At 35.6% G+C, this 22,249-nt stretch overlaps 1 long non-coding RNA gene across 1 annotated transcript in view; it reads right to left on the reverse strand.

Moving 5' to 3' along the window:
• LOC119087294 overlaps window positions 1-21,814 on the reverse strand; it is a 35,010-nt gene extending 13,196 nt beyond the window's left edge. Inside the window, exons 1-2 of the long non-coding RNA XR_005090716.1 lie at window positions 21,727-21,814; window positions 19,079-19,155 (exon numbers count right to left, since the gene is read on the reverse strand). This is a non-coding gene — a long non-coding RNA (uncharacterized LOC119087294). The remainder of the gene's footprint in view (window positions 1-19,078; window positions 19,156-21,726) is intronic.
• Window positions 21,815-22,249: the final 435 nt, after the last annotated feature.

A 22,249-nucleotide genomic window follows, 5' to 3' on the forward strand; every position in this document is an offset into this window, starting at 1 on the left:
AGTTATAGTGAGAGTAGTATTGGAGTAGTGGTGGTTGTTTTACGTGAGACTCTGTGTGTGTGTGTATATGTGTGTGTGTGTGTGTGTGCGCACAAGTGCATGTTGCAGGTTTGCATTGTGCACATGGGTGTGCACATACATTTCTGTGTGTAATACCTTTAAGGATGAGAAGAATGCATTGGTTCCCATGGAGTTGCCATTGTATGTACTGTAGGCTCCTTTATTTGTGTCCTAGGAACTAAATTCAGGTCTTCTATGAGGGTAGTACAGTGTCCTTAACCTCTGAATCATCTCTCCGGCCCTGAATCTTGTAGTCTTGAGTTATCAAATATTTGTTCCTATTATGACTGGTTTACTATACATTGCCAGTTAAGTCCAACTTGCTTCACAGAATTGCAGCTTAAAACAACCCTTGTAATATCTGCAATATAAAACACACTACAGAAATTTGTAGATAATTTTTGGTCTGTTACATCTGGGCAAAAAATAAATAAATTGTATTTATACAGACATTAAAATCTAATTTAACTAGTCTATGGTAGAAGATCTTCATAAACTTACATTTCTGCTCAAAACTGTTTTTGTATTTCAGCTTTTTTCTTCTATTTGGGTAATTTTTACTGTGTGTATACAATAATGGGTTTCATTATAAAACTGGTTCATACATGCACCTCATTTTCATTTTCTCACTATTGCTCCTCTACTGCCAAGAGCCATACATTCAATAATGTTAGTACTTACTCCTACCACACAGCACCTCTTGGCCTGGGTGTCCTATAGACACACTTATGTTAAAATATGGGTGTTCAGAATGGAGAAATAATGCAATATTTTCTTTCCTTTTTATGATTAGAGGGAAGTTATTTATTTTAAGTATGATGGAGAATATACATAGGGACATCTAGAAGAGTCCAGAGCAGAAAAAGAAAGTAGTAGACAGAACATGGCCAGCAGAATATGTCAGGACACTAAGTGGGGATCAAGAAAGCAAGACTAAAACGGAATAAGATGAGACAGAGTGGCCAAGATCAAGAGAGTCAAGAGTGGAATTTGTCAAATTGGCTGTTTTATATACAAATGAGAGGCTAGGGAATAGAAGTCTATGACCTGGATAAGTTCAGGATAGGGACTGGGGTGAGAAGAGCAGAGAGGAGTCAGGATACTGGATACTTGTGTGAACTCGGTAACAGTATTTGCCATGAGAGCATGGAGGCCAGCATGCACTTTGGTATGCTAACAGGCACCAATTTAGCCATGTTTCCTAAGAATTTTTTTGACCCTGACATTTCAGACTGTTTTTTGGTGATGAAGGCCTATGTAATCTGTTCTGTAACTGCTTCTTGACTGAAATTACGCTGGTGTTGTCAGAACCTTGGATGTTTGGAGTGTTTATCAAAGATTGGAAGGAAGGAGTTGAGTTAAGGATTGGTTTTGATATCCAGGTTTACAGGGACAACCTGGGTCAGGCAAAATACAGAGAGATTTAGAGCAGTATGAAAATTCTGGTTATAGCCAGAGACTAAGGCCAGTTTGGAATTCCATCAGAATTGTCAAGTTTATATGGTTTACAGCAAGTGTAGGGGTAGCTGTGTTTAATTTGGAGCAGTTTATAGTTTTTAAATAATTAGAAATCTGATGGGAGACATATAGCCTGGAGGAAAAAAAGCTAATGAGCATAGTGTAAAAACTTTTTCTTGGGTATATGCTTGAAATTTCCAGATCTATAGGATGTGCTAGTAGTCTAAAGACTAAGCGTACCAGAGGTAGATAGATAGATAGATAGATCCCAATGTTAGGAATTGACAGTAGGTAAGTAGGGAAATTTCTGCTGTTGATTGACAGGAGTGCTTATCTAGAGTATGAGTTGTGACAGATAGATCCAAGATGTTAATCCTTGAAGCATATATGAATTTCTTAAATTTACACAATGAGATGAAAATTTTAAATTTTCTTAAATTTACACAATGAGATAAAAATTTAGCTGGGTGGTGGTGGCGCACCCAGCACTCAGGAGGCAGAGCCAAGCAGATCTCTGTGAGTTTGAGGCCAGCCTGAACTCCAAATTGAGTTCCAGTAAAGGCACAAAGCTACACAGAGAAACCCTGTCTCAAAAAAAGAAAAAAAAAAAGAAAATTTTGGATATATTATCATTGCTGCTGCTTATAATCTGTACCTAAATTTTCACTGTTGAAAAGTCAGTTAACAGGTGTGTAACAAAAATTGCTAAATGGTCTTATTAATAAGAAAACGGAGCCAAATATTGAGGTAAAAGTTGAAAGATCAGAGAAACGGAACAAGACAGCCATGTTCTTACTTGTACAAAATCCTCAGCTTCAAGAGAGAGACTTCTTCTTTACTCAGGTCTTATATACCATTTTTCTGCCCTTGCATCTTACTTCCTGGGATTAAAGTCATGTATAGTTCCCAAGCAAAGGCAAGAGATTTCAAGTGTTGGGATTAAAAACATGTTCCACCACATCTGACTTTGTTCCCAGTGTGGCCTTAAACTCACAGAAAACCTGACAGATCTATGTATCCTGAGTGATAGTGAAGGGTGTGTGTCATCACTGTCTAGTCTATAGTCATAATCTAGTGCCTGGCTCTGTCCTCTTATCCCAAGATAAGTTTTATTGGGGTGTACAATGTATAACCACATTTCCCCTTTTTGTATAAAATAATAAAAGATTATTTCTCAAGTCCTTGTTTAAGTAGACTCTCAGACTGGATCATCTCAGCTAGCCAACTTGAAATTATCCTGAGCACCTTGTAGTCCAAAGCTGATCTTTAGGTGGTGTTTATCATCTCAGTGGTATTATCATTTTTCTGATGGAATCTTTGTTGTGGAGCCCCATCATCATTTTTGGACATCAAAATCACTGTTATGTATGGTCATGTTACGCTGCAGAAAACTGATAGAGACTCAAGCTTGAAATCATGTACAGGCAGCTAGATGAAGCCTTTTTTCTCGGATTAGATAATACTCTATGACCAATAATATCATGACAAAGGTTTAATATATATATATATATATATATATATATATATATATATATATATCTTATATATATAAGTTATACATTAAGTTATATATAAGTTATACATTAAGAAAAGTTTTAAAGAGTCAAAATAAAACCAAGGAATTATGAGATTAGTGGTAACAGAGTAGTTCCTTATTGTTTTCCCTATCCCTTTTCCAGATGCTCTTCTGACTTGATATAGAGATTTTTCATTTTCTTTCAACAAACATGCTTGGATTTAGAAAAAGCGAGAGCCATGCTCCACCTCCAAAAATAGGTGTAACTTTTAATTGAACTAGGACTGCTTACAGACTATTTGCATTACATGTTTGTAGAAATCAGCTAAAACAAACTTTTAGGAAGACTTATGATATTTTATCTTGTTAAATATGTGATATACCATATACCAACAGGCCAATTACTCTTTTTCTTGGGACATTTTTGGATGTTTTGTCTTTTTCCTTTAGATGTTTCATTGTCCAGTGAAAAGAAACAACTTTTTAAATCAATAACTATAAGAAGTCATCCTTTATGTAACAGAGAAGGCAAAGTATTCCAGATTGTAGAGAGCCCACTGGCTTATTTAGCTTTTTAAAAGCTCTTATATCTGTTACCATTCTCCAACTACCAGATATCTTTAAAATAACAGATACAGGAGAATTCCAAGGTCTGATTGACTCTTCAATATGCTGGGAATTTAATTTCTCTTGCATCACCTGTTCTAAAGCCTGTATTTTATCTCTTATTGAATTTATTTGAATTCTAGCCCTTGTCCTGAGTCCTCAAGTTATTATTGGCTCAATAGTTTTATTACATATTTTATCACAAGTTACATTACTATTTCCTGGGAAAGAAAGAACCATGGCAATAACTGAAAAGAATGTGTTGAATGGTTGCACAGGGGACCTTTGAGAAACAGCACTACTAAACCACAGAGACAGCTGTGTAAGGAAGCTTCCTGGAGAATGCTGAATTTTATAATGAGAAAGTAAACTGTTTTACAATAGACTAAACAATTGCTGGTGTTGCTACTTACATGGGGAACTTTCTTTCTTGGATGATAAGATTAATATCAATTTCTTTTCAGTGATCCAGTTTTTCTGTTTTTATTGCTCCTTAATATTTGTTATTAAAAACAAATTTACTTTTGTTACTCCTGCCTATGGTGATATACTGTGTACCATAAAAAAGCTTGTCTAAATATTAGATGAAAGAGCCTGCCACTAGATTAGACATAGAGTTCAGGTAATGGTAACACACAACTTTAAATCTATCTCTCAGGAGGTGGAGATCCATCTGCACCTCTGTAAGCTCAAGGCAACGCTGTACCATGTGAGATTGACTCAATCTCAGAGAAAAATTGAACCAAACAGTGGTGGCACACATTTTGATCCCTACACTTCAGATCTCATGACTTTGCTTGGGAAGCAAACATGCCTTTTACCCCAAGAATTAATATGGTGTAACAAAACGAGTCTATGGGGGTTAAGAAAATAAGATCTAAAACCTTTCAGGTGAGAAAAGTTTCTCAGGCTGAGGAGTCCTAGTTGTAAAAGGTGGCTTGTTCTTTTGTCTCTCTGAACTTTTAGTATTTACCCTAATTACTGGCTCCAGGTTTTTATTAAAAGACCTTGTAGAATTTGAGTAACATCTGGCATACAGCTTGTGAAGCATGAATTCCCTTAAAAGCCACTTGCCTGTGGTCTTGCAGTACCCTGCTCAGGCCTGATTTGCATTCGGCCAGAGTCTTCACATCAGTTGTGCTGGGTTCTATACTGTCTTGCTTAGTTTTTGTTGCAGACACTCTGCAGCAAATTCCATAGGTATTTTTTGACTCCAAAAATGACAGGAGTTAGCCACTTTTGAACACTTTGCCCATGCAAATGACTGGATATTTTGCTTCTTCCTCTCCTTGTGGGTTTTGGTTTTCTCTTGGCAAACACTTCTGGCTGCTGCCACACAGTCATCTGAATCTCATTGTTAGCAGACTTGATGATACCGTTGGGATTTCTTAAGGAGAAATTAGTTAATAGAAGGATTTCTTCCCACATTAAATATGTGAAACATTTTACAATGGGGGAATTTTTGTCTCTGCTTCATATTGCAATTGATGCTCTAGAAATGGAACAATTAAATGAAGTGATAATTAATGCTGATGGGATTTACATAACATCATTGATAAATATTATGTCTTTGGTCATTTCTATTTTATCATTAAAAATTAGTTAATATGATTCCAAAGATAAAGGTTTTAGAAAACATGTTTAAACAGATTGTAGAGATATTCAGACCAAACCAAAGATTTTAAAAATAACCAATCTCAATATTGCATTATACAGTAACAGAGAAACAGCCTAAGTCTTTCAAATAGCCAACGTTAATCTATCCAGAAATCTTACAGGAACTACTAGGTGATTTGATATCCTCAAGACTTTGTTAGAACTGATTTGACTCATGAGCAAATGCTAAATTTCAGGAGATACTTAGAAGCAACCATCTCATATGGCATCCACTCATCTTTCATGAAGCTGATGTTCAATCCATAATCAATTTGTAAAAGAATTATCTCTCAAGACTGGAGAAAGTTGGTTATAGCAGTTTAGAGGCTTGTATTCAATTGCTATGGAGAATCTGGTGGAAAGATGAGACTAAGACCTCAAACAACAAAATAGAACTAGAGGTATAGAAATTTCTGAAGAAAAACTTCTTGGACAAGGTGATTATTCTGTTATATAAAGCCAAACTTTATATAAGGACCAAACACTGGCTTTATGTCGAATGGCAGACTTGAGTGCTTGGGATAGAACTGAAGACATAGGAAAAAGAATGAGTCATTTACTAAAGTTATACAGGGCTGAAAAGAAATCTTCACTGATTTTTAAAAAGACTGCCTTTAGCAGTAAATACAGTTACACCAATTTCAGAAGCTAGACAGATAATAATTGAATCTCTGGCTTTTAAAAATTATAATGCACTATACAAAAGGGTAATTAGGCTGTTACAGGCAATACAGGTACCCTCTGATGAATGGATCTGAGTTACAATAAATATTGAATCTCATGACCATGATGATGCTTAGAAAGGAAAGCTGATTTTCGGGAGTTTGAAGAAAAATTTTTTATATATAATGTCTTAATTGAGTTACACAAGGTCACCAAAGAAAGCAACTGAAATAATCTATATATAATATAAATAATCTTTTATTGAGGAATAATCCCAACAGAACTGCTGGATTATGCAGATTATGTTGTAGCAAAGGCCCATAGAGTAATAATGAGTGGAGATCAACAATGGACACATGAAGTAATCCCTAGCCTTTGCCATTGGGAAACTTCCTGAGGGGCCTTTCACAGTCCCCATTGTCAATTTCAGTTGAATCCTTTCCTATAATTATGGAGGACACTCCAAATAAGGATGTAGCCTGAAAAACTGTGTGGATATTCCCAAAAATAGATTATGGTGTTTGTCTATATTTATGGTTGGCTAAAATTGTTATTGGTCAAAGTCAATATCTTTCTAAAATAAGAAAGGGGGTATGATAGAGAAATGTGTTATATAGAAATGATAAGTTAAGAAATTTGATTATTGAATCTACTATAAAAATATAGAAATAAGTTAAAAAAGTAGATTGTTGAACCTACTACAAAAGGAAAAAAGAGGATATAGAAAAGAGGTAGATTACTGAATCTTCTCTAAAAATGTCATAGAAATGATAGGAAAAATGGGTAGGTTACTGAATCTAATCTTAAACATCAACTAGTAGTTTTAAATATTTTACACCAGATTGGATTTTTGTATGTTGTAAACTAATTTTGTATATTAATACAAATTTGAGATTAATTTTTTTAGAACATGTGGTGATATTTTATTTGTGCTGAAATGTGGTGATAGTTATTTGTGCTTTGATAAAGCTTGTCTGGAGATCAGGGTTAAAAGGCCAAGCATTTTAAGTAAACAAAATCAGGCAGCATATGCCCTTAATCTTATCAGTTAGCAGGCAGGATCTCTGTGATTTCAAGCCCAAACTAGAGAACAGAGCCAAGTGTGGTGACACAAGCCTTTAATCAAGTACTGACTATAGAGACCATGGCTTCTGTACAGACAGACAGTGACAAGAAATTGAAGCAGCTTGACTAAGAGGCAATGAGAGGGCAGAAAAGCAAGGCATATAAAGGTGTGGGTAGAAAGGATGTAGCTCACATTTGAAAACTGTAGATTTGAGGAGGTAAGGTTGGTTAGTGGCTTTTCCTATTTCCCCGATCTCTCTAAGGCTCTCACCCTTATATTTGCCTTCATGTTTTTTATTTAAGAAGACCATTTAGACAGTCATCTACATTTGGCATCCAACTGTGGGGCAGTAATTCACAGAAAATCCAATTGCCTGTGGCCTTGCAGGGTCCCAGCTCCACTAGAGCTGAGCATTGCCCTTAGCTGGAGCTGCAAGTAGCCAGAGCTACATGCCGCCAGACTGCTTCTGAACTTACAGAGCCCCTGGCTCCAGAAACAGTTGCATTACTCAGGCCCAAGCATGTGGCCAGAATCTCTTTGGTGGTTTCTCTACTTGTGGGTAGCAGACTTCCATCACCTCTGTCTCTCTCAGGATTTCCACCTTGTACTGCCACAACACTTGGTAACTGCTTTGAAATTTCCTCAGACTTCTACTGTTCTATGCAAAAGACAGATTTGGTAAGTGAATAAAGATATCTTAAAGGGTGAAATTAGTTAAAAGAGAAATTTTCCCACATTAAAAATGGGAAACATTTTTATAAGAGAAGGAATTTGGTTGCAGTTTGATAACACATTAGGCAGTCTGAACATGGAACAATTAAATGAGAGGAAAATTAATGTTCATGGGATGCGCATAACATCAATTTTGAATATTATTTTTTTAATCATCTTTATCATAGTATTAAAATGTTTGGTCAACTTAAGTGCCAATATAAGAGTTTCAGAAAAACATGTTAAAATGAATCATATAAATTCAGACCCAGAGAGGAGAATTTAAATGGCAACCTAACTCAGGATTGACTGTGGTGATATTTTATTTGTATGTTAGTAAATAAAGTTTGCCTGGAGATCAGAGGACATAGCCAGCCATAAAGAAAAGTCAGGCAGTTGTAGCACACACTCCTAATCAGGTCACCTGGCAGGCAGAGTCTCTGTGTGTTCAATGACACAGCCAAGTGTGGTGACAAGTCTTTAATCCCAATGCCAAACATAGAGACTTGGAGGTCTTTACAGACAGGCAGTGATGAGGATGTGAGGTGGCTGTGCTAAAAGCCAATGAGAAGGAAGAACAGCAAGGCAATAAAGGTGCAGGTTAGACAGGAAGAAACTGGCCTGATTTGGAAGCTACAACATCATGGTGATCTAAGGTTAGCTGGTGGATACTCATATTTCTCTGATTTCACTCCTGCATTTGGCTCTGTGTTTCTTATTTAAAAGACTTATTAGAAATTCTTCTACAATTGACTTTAGAAAAACCAGTTTAAATGACTTATAGAGAAATTTAAGAGCCAGACAGAATAATTTAAAGGTAAAATTATTTCAGAATTGAATTATATGTTTACAGAGATACAGCCTGTTTTCAAACAAACAAACTTATTAATCTACTGGTAACCTTATAGAAATTACCTGTTCAAGGACCTGTACAAGCTAATTGGACTACAGTGGAAATATCAGATTTAAGGAGATGTATAGTCTCATATGGTATGCATTCTCCTTTTGTAAAGCATATGTTAAATTTTTGGTCAACTTTAACAGAATTTTCCCTCAGGACCTGAAGGTAATTTTTACAGCTGTCCTAGAAGCTGGGGCACAATTACAATGGAGAATGTTATTTGAAGAGGAAGCTAAAACAATACAGCAACAATGTATTCCTGGAGGTGTGGAAATTTTCCAGGATCAGCTTCTTGGAGGAGGCACATACACTGATGTACAAAGATAATGTTTATATGACAACCAAACCTTAATTCTATGCTATGCGGCAGGCATGAATGGACGGGACAGAACTGAGGAAGCAAGAAAGAAAATTGAATCATTTACAAAAGTTATACAGGACCACAGAGAATCCTTCAAGGATTTGTTACAAAGGCTGTCTTCAGCAGTAAATAGAATGATACCAAATTCAGAAGACAGACAGATAATAATTGAATATTTGGCTTTTGAGAATGTGAATGCAGTATGGAAAAGAATAATCAGGGCACAAAAGACCAGATCAGCACCCTTAGAGTATTGGATCAGGGATACAATTAATATTGAGTCTCAGGACCATGATGAGATATGCATAAGAGAGGAAAAATAATGTGAGCTGTTTTGTGTTTAAGAACGAAAGTCATTTGAAAAGGGAGTGTTAACAAGGTTTTCCTAGAAAGAATGTTAATTCAAGGAACAGCAGCAACAGAAGGCCCCTCCATTCTGGATTATGGAGAAAGTGTGGTGAGAATAAACATTGGACCAACAAATGTAGATCAACTATGGACAGACAAGGTAATCCTTTTCATCTGCCCTTGGGAAATTCCCAGAGGGGTCTCATGCAGGTACCCATAGCAAATTATGTTCAGAACTTTCCTGTCAACATAGAAGAAAACCCTTCTCAGAGCAATTAAATAACCAAATGCCTATTGGAATAAACCAGGGTGCTCAGAATAATAGAACAGCTGTAGCAGAGAGAAGAGAAATTGCAGAAGAAACCATAAGCATTTTTTTTCAGCAAAATTCTATAAATGAACAAATACCAAATTAAGAATATGAAAAATGTCATTCTCTTGGAAGATTTGTTAAACAAAGGCACAGATGTTACACTGATTGCACCAGAATTTTCGCATCCAAATTTGCCTCTTCAGGAGGTAAATGTACAGCTGTTAGAGATTGGAACATTATCTCAAGTGAAACAAAGCTCTAGATGGCTAGAATGTATAGATCCAAAAGAACAGAGAAGAAAATTAAAGCCATATGTGGCTAATATACATATGAATTTGATGGAACATGATTTATTACAACATTGGAATACTCAGATTAGCATTCCTCCAACCTCAGAAGCAAACTATAAACTAACACATGTTTCTGAGAGAAATATTAGGAGGTATTATTACAAAGAGAGATCACTGGTCATCCAGATTGTACAAGTACGGGACTGTTGATCTTTCATAGACACCAACAGCTCTACCTTTAAAATATTAACAGATAAGATGTATGGGTTTAGCAATGGCCTTTAACAATGAAGAGACTGCAGGCTTTAGAAAACCTGGTACAAGAACAGTTGAATCTCAGCATATCAAAGAGTAAAACAGCCTTTGGCATTCTCCTGTATGTGGTATTATAAAGAAATCTGGTAAATGGAAAATGATAACAGACCTCAGGGCAATTAACAAAGTAATTCAGCCAATGGGATCTCAACGATCTGGAATTCTTTTGCTTACTCTGTTATCTAGCCTATTATAGGTATTGATTTAAAAGCCGGTTTCTTTACAATACCCTTACAAGAAAAGGACAGAAAAAAATTTGTCTTCATGGTGCCTTGTTATAATAATTCCCAGATGGTTAAGAGATATCAATGGAGGGTTATCCCACAAGGAATGTAGAATAGCCCAAACCTGAGCCAATATTTTGTACAACAGCCATTGGAGTAATAAATACATAATTTCTCAAATCTGTAAGTTATCATTACATGGACAATATTTTACTAGCTGATTCAAATGCAGATAATTTAGAAAAAATGTTTGAAGAAGTAAATAAAATTTTGCCGTATTGGGTATTGAAAATTGCTCCTGAGAAGATACAAAGAGGAGATTCTATTAATTATTTTGAATATAACATAGGTATACAAAAAATTAGACCCCAATAGGTACAAATTAGGAGAGATCTATTATAGACTCTTAATTAATTTCAAACTTTATTTGGAAACACTTCCCATCCACAAACTATTTTGCGGGTAAAAAAATATGATGAACTGAGTAATTTGTTCAAAACCTTAGAAGGTGGTAAGAATTTATATACTCCAAGAGAATTATTAGGGGAAGCTGAGAGAATTAGCCTTGTTTTAATAGATAGTACAGGAAGGACATGCATATCGTGTGGATCCAAAGCTTGATCAATTTTGGTTATTTTGCAGTCTAAGCATTAACCTACAGGAATTTTTGTGAAGAGGGAAGATAATATACTGGAATGAATATTTCTACCAAGCAAATGGGTAAAAAATTAAAAATTTATGTGGAAAAGATCTCTTAATTTTAAAAGGAAAATTCAGACTTTTTCAATTAGCATGAATGGCCACACCAGAAACTGTAGTACCTTTAACTAAAGAAAAACAAATGACAAATTATGGGCAGAAAGTGAACCTTGGCAAAAAACTTGCTGTATATTTTGGAGAGAGATTAACAGTAAATAACGCAAAAGTGATAGAGTATAACTTATAAAGAGAGCTGATTAGATTCTGCTTAAATTGTTCAGAAAAACACCCATATTTGAAGCCCATGCATTTTATTCAGATGAAAACAAACAAGGAAAGGCAGGATTCAAATTAAAAAAAAAATAAGTGAAGTGGTTCAAAACCAATGTAATTCAGTTCAAAAACTGTTATTCTATGCTATTCTGTTAGTATTAATGGATTTTTCTGAACCTCTCAACATAGTTCCTGACTCTCAGTATGCTGAAATGGTGGTCTTACATTTTAAGACTGCAGAATTTATACATGATGAATAAGAATCAACTTTGTTATTTATTCAATTCCAGCATATAATCAGGAATAGGAAGCATCCTTCACATGTAACTCACATCTGATCCCATACAGGTCTGTCAGGCCCTCTACCACAAGGTAATGATGAGATCAATAAATTAATGATACGAAATGTACTGGAGGCCTCATTATTCATTAAAAAACATCATAACAATAGTAACAGTTTTAAAAAGGGATTTTTCCATAAGCTGGGAAGAAGCCAAGGAAATGTCCTACTTGTTGTATTTAAAAGCAGACTCCACTGCCAACAAGATTTAACCCAAAGGATACTCAGAGCAATGAAATCTGTCAGATGAATATTTCACTTTGCAGAATTTGGAAAATTGAATTATGTACACCATATCATTGATACTTATTCACAATTTCAATGGGCAACTTGTTGCAGGAATCTTAAAAGTTCTTATTAGTAAAATCAAACCTGAGGCGAGTTATTGGGTTCCATGCTGGTAGATCAGAGAGACAGAACAAGCCACAGCTATCTCACCTTGCCGGATCCTCAGCTGGTCTTGTCTCCTCAGACTGGAGGCCTCTGAGTCCTCATGTGGAATGGGTCTCAGCTGAATTACTGCTCAAAAACCTGAATGCTTAACCAGCCAAAATCTTCTAGTTTCTGGTCCTCATGCCTTATATATCTTTCTGCTTTCTACCACCACTCCCTGGGATTAAAGGCTGGCTTTCTGGGATTAAAGGTGTGTGTCACCATGCTTGGCTATTTCCAATGTGACCTTGAACTCACAGAGATGCAGAGGGATTTCTATCTCTGGAATGCTAGGATTAAAGGTGTGAGTGCCACCATTTTCTAGCCTTTGTATTTAGTGTCTGTCTGTTCTCTGACCCCAGATAAATTTATTAGAGTACACAATATTTTGGGGAACATAATACCACCACAGCAACTGCTTTAGGTTCTGAAAAGACTGATTCTGTAATCACATATTTACTAGAAGTGATGGTTATTGTGGGTACACCTATACGAAATTAACCTGACAATGCTCCAACATATCTCTATGTTTAAATGAAACAGTGTTTGGCGTATTACAAGATAAAGCATATTACAGGTATACCACATAATCCTACAAGCCAAGCAGTCACATAAAGATCAAATACAGCCCTAAAGAATATGCTAAATAAACAGAAAAAAAGAAACACAACCCCCCAGAAATAGATTATGTAATGCTCTATTAGCACTGAATCTTCTCAGTGCTAATAAGAAAGGAGCAACAGCTGTGGAGAGTATGGTTATATTTTATTTGTATTGAAATGTCTCAATAAATAAAGTTGCCTGGGGGTCAGAACTAATAGGAAGCCATAGCAGAAGCCTGGTTGAGGTGGTGTACACCTTTAACTCCAGCACTTGGGAGGCAGAGCTAGACAGAGCTCTGTGTGTCAAGGATACAGCCAGCATGGAGACACATACCTTTAAACTCAATACCAACCATAGAAGATCTAGAGGTCTGTATAGATGGGCTGTGATGAGGAGGTCATGTGGTTGGGTTTACAACAAATGAGAAGACAGAATAGAAAGTCAATAAAAAGGACAAAAACGCAGGAAGGATGTCTCTTGCGGAGTAGGACAGCAGCTGCAATGAACGGTAAGGTTTTTAGTTCTTAGCATGTGCTCTGACCTCTTGGGCTTTTTAACTTTGCAATTGGCTCTGTATTTCTTATTTAACACAATGGATACATCTACAGGAGAGACATTGGATAATAGAAAAATCAACAGTATTATATTAGCCTATATACTTTAAAGATATGATGACCCCAAAATGGAAACCAGGATATGTGTTACATTGAGGATGATGTTTTGCTTTGTTTCTACAGAAGAAGAAAAGCTTTGGATATCATTAAAAGTAATAAAGGATTGATTTGAACAGGAGAGACCTCTTAATTAGAAGAGGGAATAGTTCATCAACCAGTATGACCATCCAATTTGAAACTGACTTAGGCAAGTAACAAATGCTTTTCTTTTCAACTTTCATTTAATCATATATAACTAGCTAGAAGGCTAGGGGAAAGGTTTTAGTTTTTGTCTTTCAGAAGAATGAAGGCTAAGGGATCTGAAGAATATGGGACAAATGAGACATCAGAAAAAAGTAGGACAGAGAAAATTGGCCTATTGGTATATCACATGTAAAATTTCATAAATCTTCTTTAAATGTTTGTTTTTAAACTTCTCTACAGGCACTTAACACAAATGTTCTTTAAGTAGTCCCAGTTCAATTAAAAATTAAAGCTGGTTTTGGAGTTGGAGAATGGTTCTTTCCTTCTCTAAACCCAAGCATATTGTTAAAAGGAAAATGCAAATTCTCTGTATTGTGTCAGAAGAAAAAAACATTTTCTGATATGGGGCAGAAGAAAACCAAAAAATTAAGAACTTTTCTACTGCCACTGATATCAATTCTTTGCTTCTATTTTGAGTCTTTAAACTTTTCTTAAGGTATGAATTTTATGTCAAAATTTATAAGATTAATATATATGTATAAATATATATATATCTATAATATATATACATATATATTAAACTTATGTCATGATATTAATGGTCATAAAGTACAAACTTATTCTAGAAAAAGGTTTCATTAAGCTGCCTATACATGTCAGTTTCTGGCAGCACCAATCTACTTCAGAGAAGATATGGGCAAAGAAAGAAATGCATATGGAGTGAACTATTTTGTAGCAAAACTTAGCCACTGGGCAACAAAGTAACCTCACATTGACTGCTGACAGTGTTATATCCAAAATGGAGAAATAGTACACAAAACACAGGATGACCAATTCTTGCCAAGACAAGTGTAGTTGCAGCTTTGTCAACAGATGTCCTCTGAGACAAGGACAATGTGGTACCATTACCAAAGTGGCTTTGCATTCCAGAAAAGGTACAGTGCCTCTTTATTGCAAGGCAACCAAACAAACAGTAGCCTGATGGCTTCTGGTGTGCAGTGAAACAGTAACTGAAACAGTTATTCTTGAAGGAGTAACTAGGCTGATGGCATCCATCCTCTCAATGATAGACTGGCATTGATGAAAGGAGATGAAACCACCCATTAGCTCAGAATGATGGGATTCTGAGATGAAGCCACCAACTAGTTGAGAAGAATGGACAACCAAATTCTAAAAACAACAACAATTTCAAGAATTTAAAATCCTGAATCATGACAGGACACTGGTGGAATTCAAGTTTATATGGAACATGGAATACTTGCACTAAATATGAGGTTAAGCTGGAGGCCTTACATACACCCTACTTCACAAATGAGTCTGTCAGATAGTATAAGCTTATAAGCTGAAGATGATGCCCTAACATGCAGAGAAACCTCAGATGACTGTACACACAGCTGACAGTTTCTGTGAACTCTCAATTTTTTGGAAGTTGCTTGTTGACATTTCTTGTTTTACTAGGTAATATTTCCTTCTTTGGTCTCTGAGGGAGTTAAACAATAGATAGGTGTAGTTACAAATTTCCTACTTAAGAAATTTAGAAAAGAAACTCACTAAGATGTAGTGTATAAGTCTGAAAGACATCATAAGATAGTTTAGTATTGGTAATTTAGGTTAGAATAAGAAGTGAATTAGATACATTTTGGACATACCAAAATAGAATAGATAAATGAATATTTTTCTGAATTTGTCCAATGTAAATGGACTAGACATTGTTGATGTATTTATTGCTTGTATGTATTGTATGAAGTTATTGTACTTATAGTATATAGTTTTTCTTATATTAATTATAAATTTTTAATTTTGAAAATTTTTATTAGATAAGAAAAGGCAAAGTGTGGTGATATTTTATTTGTGCTTTTAGAAATGAAGTTTTCCTGGAAATCAGGGTGGAAGGCCAACCATTTTAAGTAAACAAAGTCAGGCAGCACAATGCCCTTAATCTGATCAATTAGCAGGTAGAGTCCCTGAGTTTTCAAAGACATACTAGGGAACAGAGTCAAGTGTGTTGACACATGCCTTTAATCCCATTACCAACTATAGACATCTGGAGGTCTGTACAGACAGACAGTGACAAGGCATTGAGGTAGTTGGTATAAGAGCCAATAAGAGGGCAGAAAAGCAAGGCATAAAGAGGCATGGGTAGACAGGAAGTAGATTGCATTTGGAAACCACAGAGTTGGTGAGGTGAGGTTGGCTGTTGGCTTTTCCTATTTCCCTGATCTCTCTAAGGTTTAACCTCTATATTAGGTTCCTTGTTTTCATTTAATAAGACCCTTTAGAAATTTGTCTACAAGACCATATTGTACAAACTATTCTAATCTTGTTCAAGGCTTTGTACCTATACAACTCATTTAAAATGTAATGCAAATTGCTAGTCCCTGAAATTTATTATTACCATGTAATTAGCATATAATGAAATGAAAGTTAGTTGTTAGTCACCTGTTACATTTGAACTTGTATTTATATTAGGTACATTTTCAAATTCAAACTGAAATATATTTTAGATAGGTCATCTCAAACACATCAGAGATCTACAGAATATGGTATTTGTGATGTTTTAATAACATATATTCTGTTTCATGTCTGTGAGCCATGTGTACTCGTGGCAGCATTAATCTACTTCAAAGAAGATGGGGGGCACTTAATAACTCTTTATGGAGTTTACTTCCTTTGTTGCAAAATGTTAGCCACTTGGTAAGAAAGGGCCCTTGCCTCAAGTGCTGACAGCAGACTGTCTCAATGGACAAGGAGGACACAAAAGACAGGACTGGTGAACATTGCATAGACAAGTTAGGAGGGCCCTTTAGAACATCCTGCTTCATGGATGACTCTGTCCCAAATACTAGGCCTGTGAGCCAAAAATTAATACTACAACTGAGAAACCTTGGATGAATGTCCAGGCAGCCATCAGTTTCTGTCATTTCTCACATGTTTTAGAAGTTGCCTGCTTGCACTTATTGCTTACTTAGTGAATATTACTTCCTTCTTGGGTCTCTGAGGGAGGTCAAGACTAGATAGTTACAGTTTTACTTGTTAACTAATTGAGAAAAGAACCTCACTAAATAGGTATAAAGTGTATATGTTTGAAAGTCATTGAAAGAGAATATTCATTTGGTAATAAAAGTTAGGATAGAAAGTGAATTAGGTACAACATTCTGAACTCACCAAAATGGAATGAATAATGGAATAATTTCTCTGAATCTGTCAAATGTTAATGGACTGGACAATGTTACTGTAATTCTCGACTGGATATATTGTATATACTTATTATATTTATTGAATATAGTATTCTTATATTAGTTATAATCTTATTTTATTACTTTAGACAAAAATGTGGAAATGTGGTGATATATTGTATACCCTAATAAGACTTGCCCGAAGATCAGAGGGCAGAGCCAGCCACTAGGTTAGATATAGAGGTCAGGCAGTAGTGGCACACACCTTTAATCCTAGCACTTGGGAGGCAGAGATGCTGTGAGATGTTCTGTATGTTAAATGTGTGCTCTGATTGGTTAATAAATAAAACACTGATTGGCCAGTAACCAGGCAGGAAGTATAGGTGGGAAAAGGAGGGAGGAGAATTCTAAAAATTAAAAGGCTAAGGCATAGAGACACTGTCAGCTGCTGCCATGACAAGCAAGATGTAAGGTACCACTAAGCCACAAGCCACATGGTAACTTATAGACTAATAGAAATGGGTTAATTTAAGATGTAAGAACTAGATAAGAAAAAGTCTGCTGCAGCCATACAGTTTGTAAACAATATAAGTCTCTGTGTACTTACTCAATTGGGTCTAAGCAGCTGCAGTACTGGCAGGTGAGAGATATTTGTCCTGACATTAGGTCAAGCAGGACTGGAGAAATCTCCAGCTACACAGAGATTCATCTGCATCTCTGTGAGCTCAAGGACACCCTGGACTACAAGAGACTGACTCAGTCTAAGAGAGGAATCAGAGACAGATAGTGATGGTGCACACCTTTAATCCTAACACTTAAGATCCCATGCCTTTGGTGAGGAAGTACACATGCTTTTAATCCCAGGATGTATTATGTCATGATGTAGAAAGTTCAAAAAGTTACAAGGAGACAGGAACTAGAGGCTCTTTTTGGCCTATGCCTTTACAGTTATGACTCAGAGGCTTTCAGGACGGGCTGAGGAGTTGGTGTGGTAAGTTGGCTGTAGCTTTCTCTGCTTCTTTGATCTTTCAAATTTTACCCCATTATCTGGCTAATGGATTTTTATTAATAAGACAGGTTTTTTTTTTTTTTAAATTTTGTGGCAGGGTTTCTGTGTAGCTTTTCACCCTTCTTGGAATTCACTCAGTAACCCAGTTGGGCCTCAAACTCACAGAGAACAAATTTCCTTTGCCTAGCAAGTGTTGAGATTAAAGACATATACCACCACCACCCAGTTTTAATAAGTTTAATAAGATTTGAATACCTGCTAGGGAAGCAGGTAGGCTGACTGAAGATTTTTTACCTGTTCCTGTGCTTTTTCAGCTCCAATTCCTCTGTCTCATCCTCATTTATGATAGAGAATAATCTGTTGTATCTCCCTCATCTAGGTTGAATCCAACAAAATTTCTAAACTCAATAATCAAACTTGGAGTACTCTATCAACTTTTAACTCCAACGCGGCCTCCTTGGGAACCCACCAACCACTGTGCCAAAGAAGAGCTAACCTAAATACAGATCTTCACTCTTCCTTATTCCTTTGAGTCCAATCCCCCAGCCTTACCCCCAGCTCTGCAGCAGAGCACTTGCCTTAGCCACCCACATCTCTAGTGGATGTCTGAGATCCCTGCTAACATCCCTACCACAATGCAAGGATTTGCCCCATACCTCAACTCAATCAACTATTCCCTAAAAACATCCAAAACAACCTAGGCAAGGAGACAGGTTAAATGCAGATCTTCACCTCTCCATTTGATTCTCCACGTCCAGTCTGCTAGTCTTATCTTTCAAGCTCTATGTGGAACACCTGCTGCAGCCTTCCTCCCACATATGTCCCTGTCTCATGTAGATAACACAGATCTTAACAACAAAAGTTCTTCTCCCTTCTCATTTTTTCGTCCTAGCAAACGATGAAATCTAGAAGATACTATCTAAGCACTTACTGGCCAGTCTAATCAGGAAACAAGTAGACTAACTGCAGATCTTGATCTCTCCTTCTATTCTTCCAAGTCCAATCTTCAGTCTCATTCACAGCTTGATTTCAAATCTTCTCTTGTGATCTGACTTCACTCAGTGGTCCCATTCCCAGGTTACTAACTAAGTAGCTCCTGTTGATTAATCTCTTATCTTCCCTTCTGTGAATCTTCTTATGCCTTCCTCCTAGATCATTCCCAATCCTAAATGCAAGCATTATAAAAATAGAGACCTTTTACCTGAAACTGCAAGTGGCCACACTTATCAGGATTCCAGAAGAATTTTCTACCAGGCAACACATAGCCAACACAATACCCTAAGTACCAGACAGAGCAACAGAAATTAAGGAAGGAAATACCAACCCAGCAAAGACAGGATCAGATATTAGCATGTAGTATTACAATTTCCCCAATCCCAGATGCCTAGACACCAGACTAAAAACACAGTCAATAACATTGAGGACAGTATACCTTCACTCCAGAACATGAAATATACTATAACAGACTCTGAATATTCTAATAAAATTGGAAAATAAGGAAACAACACTAAAATGTTTGGGTGAAGATGACAGAGGTCATTAAAGAGCAAATAATAAATCTCATAAAGTAATCTGTGAAAACACAAACAGTACAAGGAAATAAAAAAAAAATCCAAGACCTGAAAATGGAAAGAGTATTAGTCACCAAAACAAAACAAAAAAAATTGAAAGAAAAATGAAAAAATAAATAAAGATGATTTTAAAAAGGTATATTTAAAGAAAAATAATAGTGTGAAGGCAAGATGGAGGAGTTGGGACAATCCTGTAATAACAAAGATAACACAATAAGAAGATAAAAGTGGGAATTCCAGGATATCTGTCATCCTATGCAAAGATAAAATATAAGTTCATAGGTATAGAAAATATTTTATGATCATTTTCTGTAATTAAGAAGTGAGATATTATGTTTAGTAGCTTTTATTGTTAATTTAATACAACCTATAGCCACCTTAGAAGAGATTTACAATGAGGAATCATCTAGATTACATTGGCCTGTGGGCATGTCTTTGAAAGAGGTTCCTGATAGTTCATTTGTAATGTAGAATGATGAATCACATTGTGGGCAGGATCATTCCCTACTCATAGGAGTCCACAAAAGTATAAGGGAAGAGAAAGCTATTAGCAGGTAAGAAAGCAAGAGTAAACACATTGCCTGATTTTGACTGTGAATACAGTGTTTTAACTTCCTAAGAAGACTTCTTATCAATGATATACTGTACTCTGGAGTTGTAATTAAAACAAACAAGCTTGCTAAGTTGCATTTTGTTAGAATGGATACACATTCAGATACAGGCAGAATTTAGAACCTCAGACAAGACCAGAAAAGAGCCACCTCTCCAAATATTATTTTAAATAAAGAATATGTATTGACATTGGCAAGAGAGAAACATCAAGACAAAATTAAAGGAAGGTCTGTCAGAATAACAGATTTTAGCTGAGATTTTGAAAAGCAGAAGAAACTGGAAAGCAGTATTTCATGTTCTAAAAGACAGCTAATGACAATTCACACTACTTTACCCATCAAAGCTGTTTGTCATACCTCAAGGAGATATAAAAATTTATATGCTAAAAATATGCAAAATGAAATTATGACCACAAACACAGCTTTATGAAATATATTTAAAGGAGTCTTTTACAATTAAGAGAAATATAGGTGTATCCTTAAGAGTGCAACAAGCAAAATACATTTCACCAGTTAACTTGACACAACATAGAATTATCTGAGAAAGCCCCAGTTAAGATATTTTCCTCATCAGACTGACATGTTACCAGGTGTTTGAGATATCATCTTCATTCATGATCAGTGTGTTTGGGCCCACAACATAGGTAGCTGAGACAGAGTTGTATAAGAAAGAAACTGAGCATGAAACACTGATGAAGTTAACAAGCAGATTAGTAAAATGGTTTCTGCTTCAGTTCCTTTTGGAGATACTGTCCTGACTTCTCCCATATATAAACTGTGACCAGAAAGTATAATAATTTCTTCCCCTACAATGATTCTAGCAAGAGTGTTTTTTCACAGAAACCATAAAGCAAACTAGAACAACAGCTTAACAAATACTAAAAAATATCAATAATAATAATAATAATAATCATAATCATAATAATAATAGGAAAACAGCTTGAGAACATTGGCAAAATCATCAAAATTGCATTCATCAGTAGGCACCTTTCAGTAGTATCTTCATTATAAAGAAGTCAATTCATTATTCAAAAGACATGGCTTAGGAGATTAGAATAATAAAGTATGAAGTATTTTTTCTTGTATTCCACCATAAAAGACATATATAACCTTACAATGAAATGATGAAAAAAGATGTTGGAGGCAAATGGAGCTTGAAAACAAGAAACTTTTGCTGATGCAAAATGAAAAAAAAATAGACTTAAAAACACATCTAATGAGAAATGATAAATATCATTTCCTACTGATTAAGGGAACAATTCATGTAGAGAACTGTACAATTCCACACACAGGTGCACCTAGTGCTATACAGAAAATACTACTAGATATAAAGCCACAGGCTATCCCTGGGTATTATAAGAGTTCATTCTAAGAATTAACCCATCATCCCAAAATAAAGTAGACATAATTAAATAAAATCAAAGGTAAAATGGCCTGAAATGGCAACTATAGAATATTGTATCCAAACACTGCAGAATACAAATTGTTCTCAGCAGCCCATGGAACTTTCTTTAAATTAGATCATCTATTAGGACAAAAAGAACATCGGAGCAAATATGGGGAAACTGAAATATTTCCATATATTCTACATGACAACAATAAAATCATTTTAAATAATCAAGAGAAACTCTAAAAGGTAAATGAACTCATAGAGATTAAATACTCACAACATAATCATGAATGATTTTTTTGAAAAATCCAAGAGTAGAAAGACTCCTACAATAACATAAAAATTAAAACCAATGTCCTTTAATCTGTGAGATGCAATGTAAATAGTCCTTAGAGAGATGTTTAAAGGTCAACATGCCTACATTAAGAAATCAAAGAGATTTCTAATAATTTAGTTAATGTTTCACCTTCAGGATCTGGAAAAAGAACAAGTTACACATCAAAATCAGGAGCTGGAAAGAAAGTACTGACATTAATGAAATCAGTGAAATGAAAACAGCTGAAAAGGAAACAAACCACAGAGTCAATGAAATAGACTTTGCTCCTTCAAATTATAAGCAATATTGACAAACTTTAGATAAACTAAACAAAAGGAAGAATGAATGCCAATGCTGATACAGTAAGACATGAAAATGGAGTCATTATGACAAGCAACAGTCAAATTCAGAAAATTATTAGCGTTTACCTTAAGAACTTTCCACTAAACTGGAAAATCTAAGACACATGAATGAATTTCTAGAT

Source organism: Peromyscus leucopus, chromosome 1, assembly GCF_004664715.2.
Source record: "Peromyscus leucopus breed LL Stock chromosome 1, UCI_PerLeu_2.1, whole genome shotgun sequence".
Taxonomy (NCBI): Eukaryota; Metazoa; Chordata; class Mammalia; order Rodentia; family Cricetidae; genus Peromyscus; species Peromyscus leucopus.